This window comes from Elephantulus edwardii, unplaced genomic scaffold, assembly GCF_000299155.1.
Source record: "Elephantulus edwardii isolate Elephantulus edwardi_28Jun2011 unplaced genomic scaffold, EleEdw1.0 scaffold00061, whole genome shotgun sequence".
Taxonomy (NCBI): Eukaryota; Metazoa; Chordata; class Mammalia; order Macroscelidea; family Macroscelididae; genus Elephantulus; species Elephantulus edwardii.
The window spans coordinates 8,196,758-8,215,544 of record NW_006399811.1 but is presented as its reverse complement, the minus strand read 5'-3'; the positions used below and the strand labels follow the sequence as shown (position 1 = coordinate 8,215,544).

At 38.1% G+C, this 18,787-nt stretch overlaps 1 protein-coding gene and 1 pseudogene across 5 annotated transcripts in view; one reads left to right on the top strand and one right to left on the bottom strand.

Annotated features, from left to right (window-relative positions):
* The window catches only part of LOC102866069, a 2,542-nt pseudogene extending 2,057 nt beyond the window's left edge, over window positions 1-485 (bottom strand). Inside the window, exon 1 of the transcript XR_438893.1 lies at window positions 8-485. The product of XR_438893.1 is annotated as a mitochondrial inner membrane protein-like (transcript). The remainder of the gene's footprint in view (window positions 1-7) is intronic.
* ABL2 (c-abl oncogene 2, non-receptor tyrosine kinase) overlaps window positions 1-18,787 on the top strand; it is a 189,413-nt gene that overhangs the window by 70,536 nt on the left and 100,090 nt on the right. The gene's annotated exons all lie outside the window — the stretch shown is intronic.

Genomic DNA, 18,787 nt, shown 5'->3' with positions numbered 1-18,787 from the left:
GGGGGGGGGGGAGGGTTTTGTGCGGGGAGAAGAGTGTCTTTGTTTCTGGAGATAAGAGGCAGGCTGTTTGGATCCTTTCACCACCTCATTAGGGCTTTTTAGGGGACCAGACTGAATCAGCTTCTTTGGCAGTGGCACACTGTAGGGTGCAGAACCCAAGATCATCTCAAAGAGTTTGTCTGAGTAAGATATAGTTTTCTCTACACTTTCCCGGAAATGGGAATCCCATTTGGCGTAGAGGACAGTGCCCCCAACGCCGCCACCGATAAACAAAAGGCCAGCTCCAGCAATTTTGCCGGCAGTCAATCCAGAACTGCGTGAAGTGGAGTATCTGCGGCATGATCGCAATGGACGGAGGACAAACTTCCCACAGAGACAACTCTGGGCGGCGGCGGTCACGCCCGATAATTGACAGGCTCGCAGCATCTTGGTGGCCAGGTGGACGGCAACACTAGTGTACGTGGGAGTGGCCGCGGCGGCGGGAGTAGGGGCGAGTTTTTTGTTTTTAATCTCAAGATGTTTTTCAAATTTATAGAAAAGTTACAAGATTAGTCTACGGACTTCTCATTTACTACTCTTAGCCAAGACTTTCATAGTTGTTAATATTTTGTCATCTTCTTTCTCTACCTCCTCCCCAATACCTTGTCCAAGATTGTCTACCAAAATCACTTGGAAAAAATTTGTTTTTTTAAAAAGTGTGTTCCTAAAGATCTATATAGTACCTAGGCTTCAGAATTAGGCTGGTGCATATTCTGGAGGATAGACAAACACATTCTGAGATTTATTTGTCTATGCACATCAGTTTAAGCGTGATTTCCCTTTCATATGGTAAGAGTTCATTTTCTTTTGTTGGAGGCAGAGGTTCTCTCAAAATTAATAGGTTTAGCTGCAGAGCATTAATTATGTAATGATTAAGACTTCAGCATATTATTTTAGTGTTCCCCACCTTTCTGTTTTTTGTGTTTATAAACCCAAACCAAACCATCTGCTATTGAGTTGTTTCTGCTAATGGTCCTCTTGAGCGGAGTAGAACTGCTGCACTGGGCTTTTAGTTTGCAGTCATTGACTACTACACCATGAGCACCAATTAAATAGGTATTTAATATTGTTGTTATTATTAGGTGCCGTGGAGTCAAGTACAACTCATAACAACCCTATAAACAATAGATCTCAACCCTGTCCCGTTCTGCTCCATCACCAGCTCTGATAGACTTGAGCCCATTGCTCTAGTTAACAATGTAAGTCAATCTTGGTGGTAAGTAACACAAATAAGTAAATATTGTCCTGCTAGGTATCTTTGTTCTTTCTAAAACTTTGGCAATTGTGCAAATGTCTCCACAATTGTATTTTCAAATACTGCCTTTATTCCATTTGTTCTATTCTTTCCTTGAATATTCTCTACGCATTATTTATATTAGACCTTCTGTTTGTCTGCATGTTGTTTAACCTCAGTTCTAGATTTTTACTTGTACCATTTGACTTCATTTTGTATATTTCTTCAGAGTGCTCCTCTAATTCACGGTTTAATTCACCTGTTGAACTATTCATTTCAATTATTTCTGCAAGTTCTGTTTGGATCTTTAAAAGATTTCTCTAGTTTCTTGTGTCTGGATTTATTATTATTATTGTTGTTCTTTCTTTTAACAACATTGAACATTTTAATAGTGACTTATTGCTGAGTTAACCAGTTTCTCTAAAAGTTAGCATATTAAAACAGCAGAAATTTATTATCTCATACAGTTTCTGAGCATCCTGAATCTAGGAGTGATTTAGTTGAGTGGTTTCTGCTTAAGGTTTTTTAGGAAGTTGTAGTGAAGCTACTGGCTGGAGATGTTATCACCTAGAGTAGGAAGCTCTCCTGCCAAATGGCATGACCACATGACTGTCAGTTGTTGTTTGTTGTTTGTAGCTCTCTCTATGTCATTGTTGTTATTGTTGTTAGGTGCTGTCGAGTCCTAGACGACTCATAGCGACCTTATGAACAATCAGCCTGAGCACTGTTATTACATAGAGTTTCCGGAGGCAAGCCATTTCGGAAGTGGATACCGCTCCTGCTTCCAGCTTGTTTTAGTTGGGAAGCTCCAGCTAACACTGTCCATCTGAGGGCCCTTTGGGCTTAAGGCTGCCTCCTGGTTCAAACTCTGGCCCAGCCTGGCTTGCCTCTGTCCCGGGGACAGAGCAGACCTGCACGTCAAACAAATGCCTGGAAAAGCACCATGACTGTCAGTAGGAGGCATCAATTTCTTGTCAAGTAGACCTCTCTGCAGGCTGCCTGAGTATGTTCATGACGTGGCAGCTGGCTTTCCTTAAATTAAAAATCTTCGAGAAAGCAAAATACCTTAGTTACTTTTATGGCCTAGTGCACAAGTCATACACCTTATTTCCATCTTACTCTAGAAGTGAGTCCCTAAGTCTACTCTTAAGGATAAGGAAAGAAATTACTTCTTGAAGGTAAAGATTTTAAAATGTTTGGTGAGTAACAGATTAAAACAACTCTTTTACTGTTGTCCACTACTGTCAAGTTGATTCTAATTCATAGCAGCACTCCGTTGAGTTTAAATCTTTATAGGAGGAAACTGTCCATCTTCTATCTGAGGAATAGATGGTAGGTTTGAACTGTTGACTTTTTTGTTAACAGCAAAATGTGGGCCACACCATGCTATCAGTGCTCCTTAGAACAGCTCTAGTACTGTGTTGATGCTGACAGTAAAATTTTTCCCCTATTTCCCCCTCCCCTTGGTGTGTACTGTTGAGTCAGATCTGACTGGTACAGGAGGATTGTCCCTCCTTCTCCAGTGGAACATCTGGTGGATTTGAACCACACGCCTTCAGGATTCCAGAGCAGCTTCTTCCCACTAGGCCACCAGAGCTCCCAGTAAAATTTTTTTAAAAACAAAATGTACTCTAACTTAAGAAATAATCTTAAGTGACAGAAACACTTTATGTTGTATCTGATACTGTTCTGGCTGTTTTACATATTTATCACTAAATCTTTACAGCAGCCCTGTGAGGTAGTAAAACACCCAAAACCAAAGCAATTGCTGTCCAGTTTATTCTTACTCATGAAGACCTCCTCTGTTGCCAGTTAGGACTACTTTTTTAAAAAAATTTTATTTAAATAGCATTCAGTTTATTACAAATATTTAGTATTGGCTTCCCATATTTCCCCCCTTTTGTTTTTCTCATAATTATGTTATCATCTAGATGAGCATCCTTTATACACAAACAAACAAATGAAACATAATAAACTCAAAGAAATATTTTTAAAAATCTCCATATTATCAGAAGGAGTCAGGTTGAATAGTCCTTGAAAGTTTGTTTTAATTGTCCAATTGCACAGTTCTTGTCAAAACCAGTTCTTATTAATCTCCTTTGTCAGTGTGTCCTTTGCCATTCTCTATCACGCCTCCGTGAGAGAGACTTCACCCTGATTCATAAGGAAAAGGGGGTGGCATATTCTCTTAGCTACTTTCTGCTGAAAAGGGATGCTGTATGTTTCAGGGTGAATATCTTCTCTCACTACTCTAAAGTGCCTCTTTGGCAATAGGAAACACAAAGAATATTGTGGAGATTGATTTTGGAATTTAGATGCACTGTTATCAATTGTGCTTAGCCATAGATGTTCATATCCTAGGACTACGTTTATAGCTGTGGCTTTTCTGAAGTACCATGCCAGGTCTTTGTTCCAGAAAGTATGATAAAACCAAACCTATTGGCCAGTTGATTCGGACCCATAATAAGTCTACAGACAGAGTGGAATTACCCCACAGGGTTTCCATGGAAGCAGAGTCACGTCTTCCGCAGATTTTTCTGGTGAGCTTGAACTACTGGACCTTGAGAATTATAATGAAAAAAAGCCAAACCAATTGCTGTTGAGGCAGTTCTGTCTCTTAGAAGTATATAATAAGACTAAAAAACAAAGGCCAAAACCTCACTGCCATCAAATTATTTTGGATTCATAGTGGTCCTCCATTGGGTTCCCAGGGTGTAAATCTTAAAGGGAAGAGAAGCTTTTCTTTGTTTCACAGAGTGACTGTCAAATTTGAGTGGCTGGAGACACTCAGCCTTTTATTAGCAGCATACCGCACTCTAGACTACTCGATCAATTGAATATTCTATATTCTGGAATCCCTGAATGTACAGTGAAGTGCTGGTCTACTAATAGGAGAGTCAGTGGTTTGAACTTACTCGGAGGTGCCCTGGAAGGTGTCCTGAATGAAAGACCTGTGATCTCCTTCAAAGAAATCACTGAAGGAAAACTCTATGGGGGGGCATACTTGTACTTTGAAATACATGGGATAAGGTCATCATAATTCAGAATTAACTCATTGGCAACTTGTTTGGTTAATTAGGCCTCATAAAATTTGCAGCCATATTTTTCCCCTGCATTTTATTAAGTATGCAAATGCATTTAATTAATATGAATTATAATAAATTACAGAGAAAATTACAGAAAATAGGTATTCTATACACCTAATTGTGTTCTTGCCTAATGTATATATAGCATAAGAGGCATGCATTTGAACAAAAGAAGGGGATATTGCATGGTTTAAAGTCAGGAAAAATGTGTGTCAGGGTTGTATTCTTTCTCTTTACCTATCTAATCTGTGTCCTGGACAAATAACTCAAGAAGTTGAAGTATATGAAAAAAATGTGACATTAGGATTACAGGAATATTCATTAGCTATGAGAAGCCAAACATCATACCAAATATTATTCAGGAATTGAAGGAATTACAAATTTATAAGTTAGAATTTCTCTTGTGACACATCACAGAAAATGAGCTGTTTGTTCCCTGCAGACAAGAGACAGCTAGGGCTCCCCTACAAAGGGACTGTTACTACCTGTGAAATACTTGCTGAGCTAGAGCATTAGGTTAACAATAGAGAAAAATTTGGCTTCATTCACAGGGAATTCTTTTTCTGATTTGCTTCCCTTGATTATTGATAAATATACAGAAAAGCATGTCTTCAGCACTCCAGTAGAGAACTGCTGGCCCCTTGTTTTTCATGCTCTCTACTCAATCTTATTCCTGGCTGGCTGTCTCATTATTAAAATTATAAAAATACTTTACCCTCAGTCTGCAACAACTAACAACTTGTAATAGGTAGATGATACAACTCTGCTTGCTGAAAATGAAGAAGACTTGAAACAAGTAAGAACATTAAAAACTATACCCTTCAGCAGATTACAACTCAACATAGAGAAGACAAAAATGCTCACAACTAGACCCATTAAATCAAGAAAGGAAGAGGCACATAATGTTATGAGAGATAATAACAGAGACATTTTTCCTGGGGAGGTTAGTGTTGATATACTGAGGTTTGAAGGATGAGTAAAAATATTTCAGTGGTTAAGGATATTGAGAAGTACTAAATATGGATGAAGTATTGGTAGTAGTATTTTTATTGTGGCCAAATAGAATTTTAAATGTGCTCTTCTCTTTGTGTGTGTGTGATAACAGGAAATGTCAACTTGTAGTTTTTATTTATAAATGCTATTGGTGTCTTTAAATATTTTTTTATTCATTCTTCTTATCTCATATGCTACTAAAGCGCAACAGTGTCAGTTTGGAGATTAAGGTGTGTCTGATTCAGGCCATAGTCTTCTCAATACTTACTGTGCATTCAGAAAGCTAAACAATGACTAGGGTTGATAAAAAGAGAATTGATGCCTTTGGTTTGTAGTGCTGGAGAAGATTATTGAATATACCATGGACTGCTGGGAGAACAAATAAGTGCATCCTGGGGAGGGTCAAAGCCAGGCTGCTCTTTGGAAGGGAAGATTCTGAAGCCTCCTCTGACATACTTTGAACATGTTGCAAGGAGGGACCAGTCCTTGGAGAGGGACATCATGCTTGGGAGGGTGGAGGGACAACGCAGGACAGAAAGACCCCAGATGAGATGAGTCAGCTCAGTGACTGGATGAGATGGATCAGCTCAGTGTCTGGCGTAATGGAAATGGATGTGATGGAGATGATGAGGTTGGTTCAAGGTAGAATAACGTTCAGAGCTGTTGTACATAGGGGTTGCTGTGCGTCGCAAGGGACTCAAAGGCACTTGATTTCATCAAGAAATCATATCCTATGAAGAGAAGATATTCCCAAACCCATACCAACAGTTGCTCAAATTTACTTTGACTTTTGAAAGCACTTTGCTTAATCATTATTTGATTGTGACATTCAAGTCAGTGAATTAATCTGAGCAATTTCTGAAATAACTTCCTTTTCTTTAAATTATCTTACATAATAAAATTCTTGACAGAGTTTATATTTGAAACATTGGGAGCAGTAGTTTATTAAGAAATAGCTTTGTTTCTGTCTTGGAGTACTTTCATTGAATCCAGGGTGAAATAATTTATCAAGATTTAAAAAATCATTGTTAACTATACTTTAGGTATGAGACAAAAAACTATTTTAAGGGTTGAATTTTAAGTGGATTTGTTAAGATCAATTTAATAAGGATTTTTTAAAAAGCAACAACAAATCTCTTACTCACCAGTCCACTAGGGGGGATACTACTGTACTTAGGAGGAAAATCTAGTCACTATAGTTTAAAAACCTAACTGCCACTTAGTAAAATTACTGCTTACCTCTTTGATTACATGGAGAGGAAAAGTATGCTTTTAGGGCTGGTGTTGTCTATTAATTTGACAGTAACATTCACCTCTTAGAAGAATTTGCTGCATTTTTTAAGTAGAGAGATTCACAGCATGATTCTTTGGCCATTCTGATAGTATTGCTTCAAACTGACTTCCTTCAGTGCTTTAGAAAAAGAGTTCATTTATTTCTTCACTGAAACAGAAAGAATAGAAATCCTCAAACTTTTTTTTTACTTATATTTTTCCTTGGAAGGTTAAAAAAACGGTATTTGTTATGACCTTGTTATGATTTTTCTCGATTATGTCATGCATGTTATTTTAAATATTTTATCTAGCAGAGTATGAGACCTTAGATATACACAGAGCATAGTTTATCCTGTTGTCAGAGGTATTTAAAAAAATTGAATATATTGATTTCCTTTTAGTAATTTAATGCTTTAAAGCTTTAGAACTTTAAAGAAAAATTTCAAAAAGAATAAATTGCACAAACAAGATGCTACCTATAGTAGAATGAAAGTTAAGATGTTCCTTTAGACCAGTTTTCATAAATAGTTCTGTAACAATTCATTGCTGGTGGTTGGGACAGCTGACCCTCCATTGGGTCTACAAGGCAGCAAATTGATCAATAGGAGATTGTCTATCTTTCTCCCACAGAGCTGCTGGTTGATTTGATTTGAACCATCAGAGGGGTATACCCTTTGGGTTAGTATTGCAACTCTCTATTCACCATACCACCACAGCTTCTTTGTTTTCCACTGTTGTTGCTGTGTACTGTCTAGTTGGAACCAACCCATAACTGACCCTCCAGTGGGTTTTCAGAGGCAGTTAATAGCCCCTTAATAAGGCAGTTAATAGGAGATTGCCCATCCTCCTGCAGAGCAGCTGCTGGATTTGAACCATGTGTCTTTGGGATTGCAGTGCAGCTTCTTGCCAGTAGGCCACCAGAGAATGAAATACTGGTTATAACTAACAATCCTAGTAAACAAGGTGAAAATGTAATATGATAAAATAGTAAAGGAGAATTTAAGGAGACTATTTAACTTCTTAAATCTGTGAAATACCCCACAAATCATGTTAAAACACCTAGAACAATGTGTAGAATATCATTTGGGGGTGGTGGCAAATTATTTTACTTAGGAGCTTCTGAAGGGGGGTATGGTGAAGGAATAGAACAATGAGGTCTGATGACTGTAGTCTGGCTAGAATCTCTTGGATTTGTAACCACCAGAGTATCATATTTTTGCCTTCAGTTGGCTAGTTTTGAGGATGTTGACTTGAACTGTAAGATTTGTATGCTTCAAGCATTATTGTTATTGTTAAACATTTAAATTTTATTTAATTTTGAGAGTTAATATACAGCTAAATGTTTGATTTCCCTCTCTCTTCAGTCACTCAGTTCTCTTCCCTCGGGGCAATCTCTGTTCCCAATTGAAATAGACTTTTAACATTTATTATTTAAAACACTTCTTTGGCATGTATGAATAATTAAAGTTGGCTTGGTATTTTAGTGTCAGACACTTTTAAATGTCATTTATTCAATAGTTACTACTGAGCCACCCACCCACTAGGTGTTTGGTGCTAAGAATACAGTAGTGAACAAATTGAAGTTCTGCTTTCATGGAGAGTACACTGTAGTGAGTGGAGACACACTAAACATTTATTTACTGTGTCATGTGATGACAAATTCTAGAAAGAAATTTAAACTGGTAAAGACACAGATGCATGGGGAAGTGCAGTATTGTTTCGGATGGGATAACCAGAGAACGCCTTTAGATGGATGATGTTTAAGAGCATTGAACAGTCTAGGATGAGACTTTTAGGGGAGAAAAACATCCCAGGGAAAGGAACATGGGGGCAGAATTCTGGGGCTGAGAATGTATTTAAAGTATATATCCTTCTGAAATGATGGACAAGGCTGCACAGATTGGAGAGGACTAACCAGGGGGAGACTCATCCAAAACCCAACTCCACCCCCTACTGTTAAGCTGATTCTGAGTCATTGCCACCTCATCTGAGGCTGGAAGTGCCCTTTAGGCTTTCCAAGGCTATAAATCTTATGGAAGCCTACTTCACACAAGCAGCTGATAGAGATGAACTGTTGACCTTTCAGTTTCTCCAACGCTAAATCCCCTGTGGCATGAGAATTCCTAGGGAGAATGTAGGAAGTAATAGATAAAAAGGAAAGAAAAGTTGAAGGCTGTGTGTGGAGACAGAAGGGATTTCCTAAAGAGCTAGTTATGTAGGGCCTGTATACCCTAATTAGGAATTAAGATTTTTTTTTTTTGCTTGTTCTGTTTTGTTTTGAATGGAATATGAATCTCTTGGGGTGGATGGTTTAAAAGACTCACACAGACTGACTTGTGTAGACAGTAATGAAAGTAGAAATACTAATCTGAAATAGCCATAGAGACTAGTCCTTGGAAGAGTGGAGGGACAGCGCAAGAGAGGAAGACCCTCAATGAGGTGGATTGATTCAGTGACTAGGGTATGGGGGTATTGTCAGAGACAAGATTGACACAGGATAGAGCAAGGTTTAGGGCTGTTGTACATAGGGTCGATATGAGTGACGGCACATAACAACAACAACAAAAGTAAAGCCTGGAGAAGGTAGAACCTAATAAAGTGCAAACTTGTCAGAAAAGGAAAATTCAAACTTTTTCACTAAAACAAGTGACAGAATGGCAGTAAGACTGTGTTTTGTCAAAGGTGGAAATTTTGTTGTTGTTTTTATTATTGTAAAGTGCCATCTAGTCACCTGTGACTCAAAGCAACTCTGTGTACAATAGCTCTGAACCCTGCCTTGTCCTGAGCCAGTCTCACTGACTCTGATATACCTACCCCCATTACTCCAGTTACTCTGTCAGTCCGTCTTATCTGGGATCTTCCTCTCCTGTGCTCTCCCTCCACCCTTCCAAACATGATGTCCTTCTGCCAAAACTGGTCTCTCCTGCCCATGTGCCCAGAGTATGTGAGAAGGAGCTTCAAAATGTTGCCTCCAAGTAGAAACTTGATTTCATTCTCTCCAAAACAGATCTGTTGTTCTCTTAGTGGTCTATGGTATACTCAGTTATTTTCTCCAGCACCACAACTGGAAGGCATCAGTTCTTCTGTCATCCTTAGTCATTGTCCAGATTTCTGATGCATAGCCAGTAATTGTGAAGACCATGGCCTGAATCAGGCACACCTTAGTCCCTAGACTAACATCATTATTCTTTAGCACTTTGGAGAGGAGAGGTCCCTGACAGCAGACTTCTCCAGTGCAGTTTGTCTTTTGATTTCCTGACTGCTGGTGCCAAGAATGTTATTGTGGAGCTGAGCAAGGGAGATTATTAACAACCTCAATCTTTTTCATCCATCATGGTTCTACCAGTTGGCTCAGATGTGAGAATTTTTGTATTCTTGATGTTGAACTTCAATCCATATTGAAGATTACAGTTCTTGACCTTCTGTAGCAAATGTTTCAAGTCCTCCTCAGTTTTGGCAAACAAGGTTATGTCATCTGCATCTGCAGTTCTGATGCCACATTCCTCCTCATCCTGTCCAACCTCCCGAATGATCTGTTCCACATACAGATTGAAAAAGTATGGAGACAGAAGATTTTTTATATCTAAAATTTATTTAAAATCTAAAGGCAGTTCCACTTAGTTCCTACTCTTACAGGTTTATATATATAAATGACACTGTACTATATAAACAGAGTTCATTGGCATAAGACATGGTTCTGCTAGCCCAAACACAGTTCCTTTTTGGTAGTTTTAATTCATGGGGGAAAGGTGGATGCACTCCTCCCATGAAACACTCTCCTTCCTTCTGCAGTAAGTGTCTCATGTCCTCCCCTCTTTCAGTAAGCAAAGTTATGCATCTGTGTACCATAGGTTAATAAGTCTTCCTCTGATTCTGGTACGACACTCTTGTTCATAAGAGTCCACCTTCTCTAATTATTTGCTCTTCAAATAGATTGAACAGGTCTAGAGAAAGGATACATGCCTGACATACACCTTTCTTGATTTTAAACCATTTAGTGTTACCCTCCTCTGTTCGCACAGTGGCCTCTTGGTCTAGATAGAGGTTTCAAAAGAGCACATTTAAATATTCTTGAATTCCCATTCTTCTCAGTGTTATCCACAGCTTCTTATAATCCTCACAATCAAATGCCTTTGCATAATCAATAAAGCACAAACATAATATCTCTTAGATATTCCCTGCTTCCAGCCAACATCCATCTTATATCAGCAGAGACATTCCTGGTGTCATGTCTTCTTCTAAAACCATATTGAATATCTGGCAGTTCTCTCATCAGGGTGCTGTTCTAACTGTCCCTAGATGATCTTCAAGCAGAATTTTACTTGCCCCTGATATTAGTGACGTTGTTCAATAATTTCTGCATTCAAATGGATCATCTTTCTTGAGAATGGAGACAAATATGGATCTTTTCTAGGCAGTTGGCGAGGCAGCTGTCTTCCAAATTTTTTAGCATAGACTGATGAGTACTTCCAGAGCTACATCTGTTTATTGAAACATATCAATTGATATTTCATCAATTCCTGGGGTGTTATTTCTTGCTAATACCTTCAGTAATGCTTGAACTTCTTTCTTCATCATTGATTCTTCATAGTATGCTACCTCCTGGAATGGTTCCGTGTCAGTCAGGTCTTTTTGGTACAATGACCCTATGTATTCCCTCCATTTTCTTTTGATGCTTCTTGGATCAGTCAAAATTTTGCCAATAGCATTGTCAGTATTGCAAATTGGGGCTTGAATTTTTAAGTTCTTTCAGCTTGAGAAGTGCTGAGCATGTTCTTCCCTTTTTATATCCTAGCTGTTTGCATTGTCTTCTCGAGCTGGCCTTTGAAATCTTTTATCTTTTTTATTTTAATACTTCTTGGCTTTTTGTTCCAGTGAAGTATTAAGAGTCTATTCTGACAACTATTTTGATTTTTTTTCTTCCTTCTTTGTCTTTGTAATGTCCTTTTGCTTTCTACATGGATATCTTTGATGTCATCCCACAGCTTATCTAGTCTTTGATGATTAGTGTTAACAGCCTCAAATCTTTAGATTTTTTTAAATTCGGGTGGAACTGATTCAAGATCATATTTAAGATCTTATGGAATTGTTTTGATTGCTTTCAGGTTCAATTTAAACTTCTACTTGAGCAGTTGCTGCTCTTTTCTTTCCATAGTCAAATCAGATTCCTGGGCATTCCATCAGGTGAGGTCCATATGTATAATCACTACTTGTGTTTTTTGAAAAAGATATTTGTGATGAACAGATCACTGATGGTACAGAATTCAGTCATTTGATCTTCTGCCTCATTTCTATCATCAAATGTGTACTTTTTGACCACTGGTCCATCTGCAGTATTTCTAACATTTGCTTTCCAATCACTAATTATTATTAATGCATCTTGATTGCATGTTCCGTGAAGTTCAGCCTGCAGAAGTGGTAGAATCCCTCAATTTATTCATCTTTAGCTTTGGTTGTTGGTGCATATATTTGGATAACAGTTTTATTATATTAACAGATTTTCCTTGTATGCATATGAACAGTCCCTATCACTCACGGTATTATACTTCAGTATAGATCTTGAGATCATCTTTTTACTATAAATATGCCATTCTTTGTCAGTTTTTCATTTCCAGTGTAATAGATTGTGTGGTTGTCTGATTAAAAGTGGCCAATACCAGTCCATCTCATCTCACTAATACCCAGGATTAATAGTAGTAGTTGTTGTTGTTAGGTACCATTGAGTTGAGTACGACTCACAGCAACCCTATGAGTAATAGATCTGAACCCTGTCTTGTCTTGTGTCATGTTGCCATGTTCACAGTCTCTCACGTACTCAAGCCCATTGTTGAAGTCTCGTTGTCAGTTCACCTGGTTGAGTGTTTTCCTCTCCTTTGCTGTCCATCCACCTTTCCTAGCATGAAGTCCTTCTCCATCAAATAGTCTCTCTTAACAATATGCCCAAAGTGTGTGAAACAAAGCTTTCTCATCCTTCCTTCCAAGGAGCACTCTGTGTGCACTTTATCCAACACATATTTTGGCAGTCCATGGGATATTCAGTACTTTTCTTCAACACCACAGTTCAAAAGCATCAGTTCTTCTTCTGCATCCTTATTCATTGTTGAGTTCTCAGCAATTTAACAAGTGATTGAAAAGACCATGGCCTGAATCAAGTGCACTTTAGTCCTCAAACTAAGATCATTGTTCCTCAATAATTTGGAGATGTCCCTGACTGCAGACTTTCCCAGTGCAATACATCTCTTGATCTCCTAATTGCTGATACCAAGTAAGCATCTCCTGAGTGTGGATCCAACTAAGATGAAGTAATTGGCGATCCTTTTAAGTTATAGCATTGTAAAAATGTCATGAGATTGGTCTGACTTCCTCTGATTTCGTAAGGGAAAAAGAGAATCAGCATCAGCTGCCTAAGGCTTATTTCTGTGAGACTGGTGGTCAGTTATGTCTCTACCCTCTTTTTACCAGTTCTGACACCTACCATTTCTTTCATAACACTCTTTCTTTATTGGTGTGGTTCAATAATTTGTTGCAACAAATATGTTGTACAAAACTCACAGCACTCACAATTGTGGATTTTAAATAGTCTACAATATGGAGTTAGGAACAACTCAAGTTGCAGTTCTTGGTTATGGACAGCTTCTCATTCATGCCTATATGCAGGCTTTTCCTTGGCTCTTTGCTTCTAGGTTCTTAGCCCTTCAGGCCTCTTGTGCCTACCTAAACTATCTTGCTGGTATATGTATTACAAAGCTCTTTTAGTTCTGCTCATAATCAGAAGTACCTTTAATCCCCTAGTAAGCTCTCTACTTGAAGACACTCAGCTATAGGTGCTTGGGTAGGCACATCTAGCTTTCTTGCAATCTGGTGATTCCCCTCCATTCCAGACCACTTTCTTCCTCCACTTCTTCTTTGGATAGCCATACACATCTTACTAGTTAAACTTTGATCTTCTGCAGTATTTGTCCTTAGGAGCCTGAGTTCACTTAGCACAATGGTCATTAGCTTCTCCCATGTTATATAATATTTTTTAAACCATTGCTTTTGAGTGCTGCAGTTGTTTGTTGATGGCATTTAGACGTTTCTCATTTTCTTGCTATTGTGAATAATGTTACTATGAACATCAGTGTGCAAATTTCCATTTGTGTCTTAGTTCTGTTTTCCTCGAGGTGTATTCCTAGCAGTGAAATAGCTGGGTAATATGGAATTTCTTGGCTGAAAGCAGAGAGTACCAGAGGAATGTCTATCAGTGTTTCACAATAAATTGTCGCCAACTTTGAGGAGAATCGGAATCTCAGAACACTTAATTGTGCTCATGCGAAACCTGTACTCAGACCATATATTTTAGAACAAAGTAAGGAAACACTCACTGTATGATATAAAATTAGGATGCATTAGGGATGTGGGGATGTGTACTGAATCCATACCTTTTCAACCAATATTTAGAACAGATCATTTGGGAGGCTAGACTTTAGGAGGAGGAATGTGGCATCAGGATTGGAGGAAGACTCATCAATAACCTGTGATATGCAGATGACACAACTTTACTTGCTGATATTGAGGAGGACTTGAAGTCCTTGTTGTAGAAAGTCAAAGACTTTCAATGTGGATTGAAGCTCAACATCAAGAAGACAAAGATTCTCACAACTGGGCCAATTGGCAGCACCATGATAGATGGAGAAGAGATTGAGGTTGTTAACAGTTTCATTTTGTGGGCTCTCCAGTCAACACCCGTGGCACCAGCAGTCAGAAAATCAAAAGACGGATTTCTCTGGGAAAATCTGCTCATAGGGCCTTCTCCAGAGTCCTGAGCAAGAGCGATGTTAGTCTAGAGACTAAGGTGTACCTGATCTAGGTCATGGCTTTCACAATTACTTGCTATGCATCAGAGAGCTGGACAATAACTAAGGATGACAGAAAAAGAATCAATGCCTTTGAGTTGTAGTGCTGGAGAATAGTCTTGAACATACCATGAACTGCCAGGATAACAAACAAGTCTGTCTTGAAGAAGGTGAAACCAATTATCTCCTTGGAGGCAACATTTTGAAGCTCCATCTTACATACTTGGAACACGTGGCCAGGAGAGAGAGCAGTTCTTGGAGAAGGACATCTTGCTTGGAAGAGTGGAGGGACAGTGCAGGAGAGGAAGACCCCAGATGAGATGGATTGACACAGTAACTGGGCAATGGCGGTAGGTGTGTCGGAGTCAATAAGATGGGCAGGCTTCAGAGCTATTGTACATAGGGCCACTATGAGTTAAAGTTAACTTGATGGTATATAACAATAGCAACAACAATGGAATTTCTGTGTTCAGCTCTTTAGGAAATATCATCTCTGGGATGGCTCATTTGAAGCTTAGTGTGCTGGTAAACCTGTTCAGTACGCCCATTAGGCTTCTATGTACCTTATTTGCACTGTCCCAGAGTATTTTATTTGCATTTTAGCAAGTTTTTCACACACACTTTGTTGGCCACAAACACCTCACCTTTGCATAGTACTTCTCAGTTATTTAGTGAGACTTCAAATAATAACTAATGGTCCATTTTAAGTAAGTCACAGCACTGCAGCATGCAGTTAATTTTCCCCCTCCTCAGATCTTCTAAAAAAAGGCTGTTACAAAGTTTTGACAAATTAAATATTGGGTGCTACTTTTTCCTCTCCAACTTAACTGGATGACATTTAGAATTTAAAACTGCTTTGGTTTCTCCAGTGTATATTAAAATTCTCGCAGAATTTTAAAGGGCAAAACCCATAAAGATACTTTAAACAAGCAGGTTTTCCAGTGATGAAAATAAGTGGAATATGAAAGTGTTGACATGTAAAATTTATCCATTCAGAATGATTAAAGTGTGTAAATTTACTAACAGACCTGCTTTGTTTAATATGGTAGAAAAGAGGTTCAACATAGGAAATAAATCTGACATTTGAGACTTTGAGAACTCTTAATATCTAACTGGGTCAGTCAAGATACTTTGAATAAAAACAAAATGACATCATAGAAAAAGAAGATATGAATATTAAACATGATAAAGACACAGAAAGTAGAAAAGCAAAGTGGACAGGGAAACTAAAAGGTAAATATAACTAATAGGTATAACTAAATATAACTAAAAGGTAAATATATATTGTTGGAAATGGAAGTGAAATAGAAAATAGAAGTTAAAGAAAAAGTTTAGTGTACTGGGAATTTGTACCACTGAGTCAGAACCAACTCATTTTTACTCTTAGATGGATTTTCAGAGACAGTTTAATTACACAGGATATTGCCTATCATTCTCCTGTGCAGCACCTGGTGGATTTGAACGACATACCTTTGGGATGGCAGTACAACTCCTTACCAATAGGTCACAAGAACTTTCTAATGAGAGTGTTAATATTTTTATATAAATATTGAAACTCAAAGTACTCTATTTAAATACCGTGTATCTAAAGAAAACAAAAACTCTCACCACTGAGCCAATAGGCAGCATCATGATAAATGGAGAAAGGATTGAAGTTGTCAATGATTTCATCTTTCTTGGATCCACAGACAGCCCTCTTGGCATGAGTGGCCAGGAAATCAGAAAAAGCGTTGCACTGAGAACATCTGCTGTCAAGGACCTATTTAGAGTGCTGAAGAGCAACATTGTCAGTCTAAGGTCTGCCTGATACAAGCCATAGGTTTTTCAGTTGCTTACTGTGCATTGGAAAGCTGGACAATGATTGAAGATGACAGAAGTAGAAATTATATTTTTGAGTTGTGGTATTACAGAGAATGTTGAATATCCCATTGACTTACCAAGAGAACAAAAGGGTCTGTCCTGGAGAACGTGAAATTTGGATGCTCTTGGAGGCAAGGATACTGAAACTCTGTGTTACATAAGGTAGGCATATTGTCAAGAAGGGGTCTCAGTCCTCAGAGAAGGTCATCATGCTTGAACAGGTAGAGAGTCAACATAAGAGAAGAAGGCCCACAATTAGATGGATTGACACAGTGACTATAGCAATGGGGTCAAGTGTGTCAGAGATGGTGAGGTTGGCTCAAAATAAGTTTGGTGCCGTAGCTCTTGGGTCACTATGAGTCATAGTTGACTCAACAGCACATAATAACATCATCACAACAGCAACACTAAATTAATATATACACAGTCTTCCAAGCATTCTGAAAAACCTACAGCCAGGAGTGGATAAAATAGATGAATGGGACCTTCTAAGAATCAAATCCTTTCGTACGTCCAAAAACTTCTCCAGCAGGGTAAAAAGGGAAGCCACAGACTGGGAAAGAAGTATTTGGCAATGACATATCTGATAAGGGACTTATAGCTAGAATTTCTAGAATACTTGAATGCCACAACAAGCTAAAGGTAAACAACCCAATTGAAAAATGGGCACAGGCTATGACGGCCACTTCACCAAAGACAACATTCAAAAGGCGAACAAACACATGAAGAAGTGTTCAAAATCCCTAGCTCTAAGAGAGATGGAAATCAAAACAACCAGGAGATATCATCCTACCCCAGTAAGAACAGCAAAATTCAACAGAGCAGCCAACAGCAAATACTGACTAGGTTGTAGAGAAACTGGAGCCCTTATTCACTGTTGGTGGAAGTGTAAAATGGTGCAATCACTATGGAAGACAGTATGGCACTTTCTCAAAAATTTGCAAATAGAAATATCATTTGACCCAGCACTTACACTACTGGGAATATACCCGAAGAAACCACCCAAGCACATATATGCACATCCATGTTTATCGCGGCTTTGTTCACAATATCAAAAGCTGGAAACAAGTGCCCATCAAAAACAAATGGATAGAGAAACTGTGGTATATTCACACAATGGAATACTATGCTGCATTGATAAACAAATAACTCATGAATTATACAAATGGATGACCCTGGAGAACCTTATGCTGAGTGAAATATCTCAGATACAAAAGGACAAATACTGCATAGTGCCACTGTTGTTAAACAGGACTGACATTGGGGTTGGGGGGAACCTAAGAAAGAGGGAATAAGTAATGTATACTGCATTAAAACAGATGAGGGAGAGAACTGTTTAAAAGAAATACAGGATTAGGTATTATTTTCGTGACAAGATTACAGAAAAAGAAATGCATACTAATGTGGACTGTTGACTGGGGGTGGGGAGATTGTATATCAATGAAAGAATTTTTTTTCTTCACAAAGAACGAACTGGGAGGAAGGGTGGGCTTGGAAGAAAATGTGCAACAATGAGTGAAGGGGGGAAATTAAATGGAAAGAATATGCTGTAAAAATATATGTTGCATTAAAAAATCATTAATAAAAAACATTTAATAAAAAAATTTAATGTATGCAATGATTGTAGCCAAAGTGGGCCCAGAGATTAATGGACTTATAACCAGTTCTTTGAGAAATTGCTTTCACTAGAAAGGTTTGATGCTAATCAAAGGTAAATATATCCAGCTATCTTGACAGTTGGTTAGAAAACAAATAATTGACAGAGGAGTCACAGCCACTAGTAACAAAGCAAAGATCTTCATTCCTGAAGCAGCCACATCTGTGTCTTTAAGATATTGCACTTATGGCAGTTTTCTTGATTATGCATCTTAACAAAAAGTGATTTATGTAATATAAATTATGTTCCTTAGTTAAATATATCAAGTTTGCATTTTTAAAGCTTATTTTTTCAGGGTATAGCTGTGACTGACTTCTCTAGGTGAATGAGTGATTATAACTACAAAGCACATTGCAAAATATTAGTTGCCATTATTATTAAGTATGCTAAATATAGCTCCATATAAATTTCCAGTAAAAAGTCCACATAACAACAAATAAAAAAATATCTGATACAAAGGAATTAGTTGTAGGTTATAAAAGAAATAGATTTTAGGAGAGAGTCTCCATATCTGTTATCAGTAAGTATTATAAGATTTAAGCCAGTAGTCTTGATGGTTTAAAATTTTAAACATTCTACTTTTAAGATGGCTTTCCTTCTCTTCCCTAAATATTTTTTATGGGATATATTTTTTAGTGGAACCCTGGTGATGCAACAGTTAAGCTCTTAACTGGTATTCGAAAGACTGGCATCTGAACTTATCCAGTGACTCACTGGGACAAAGCTGTCGCAGTCTTCTTCCATGAAGACTATGGCCAAGGAAACCGTGTGAAGCAGTTCTAGTCTGTATCACATGGGGGCACTATGAGTC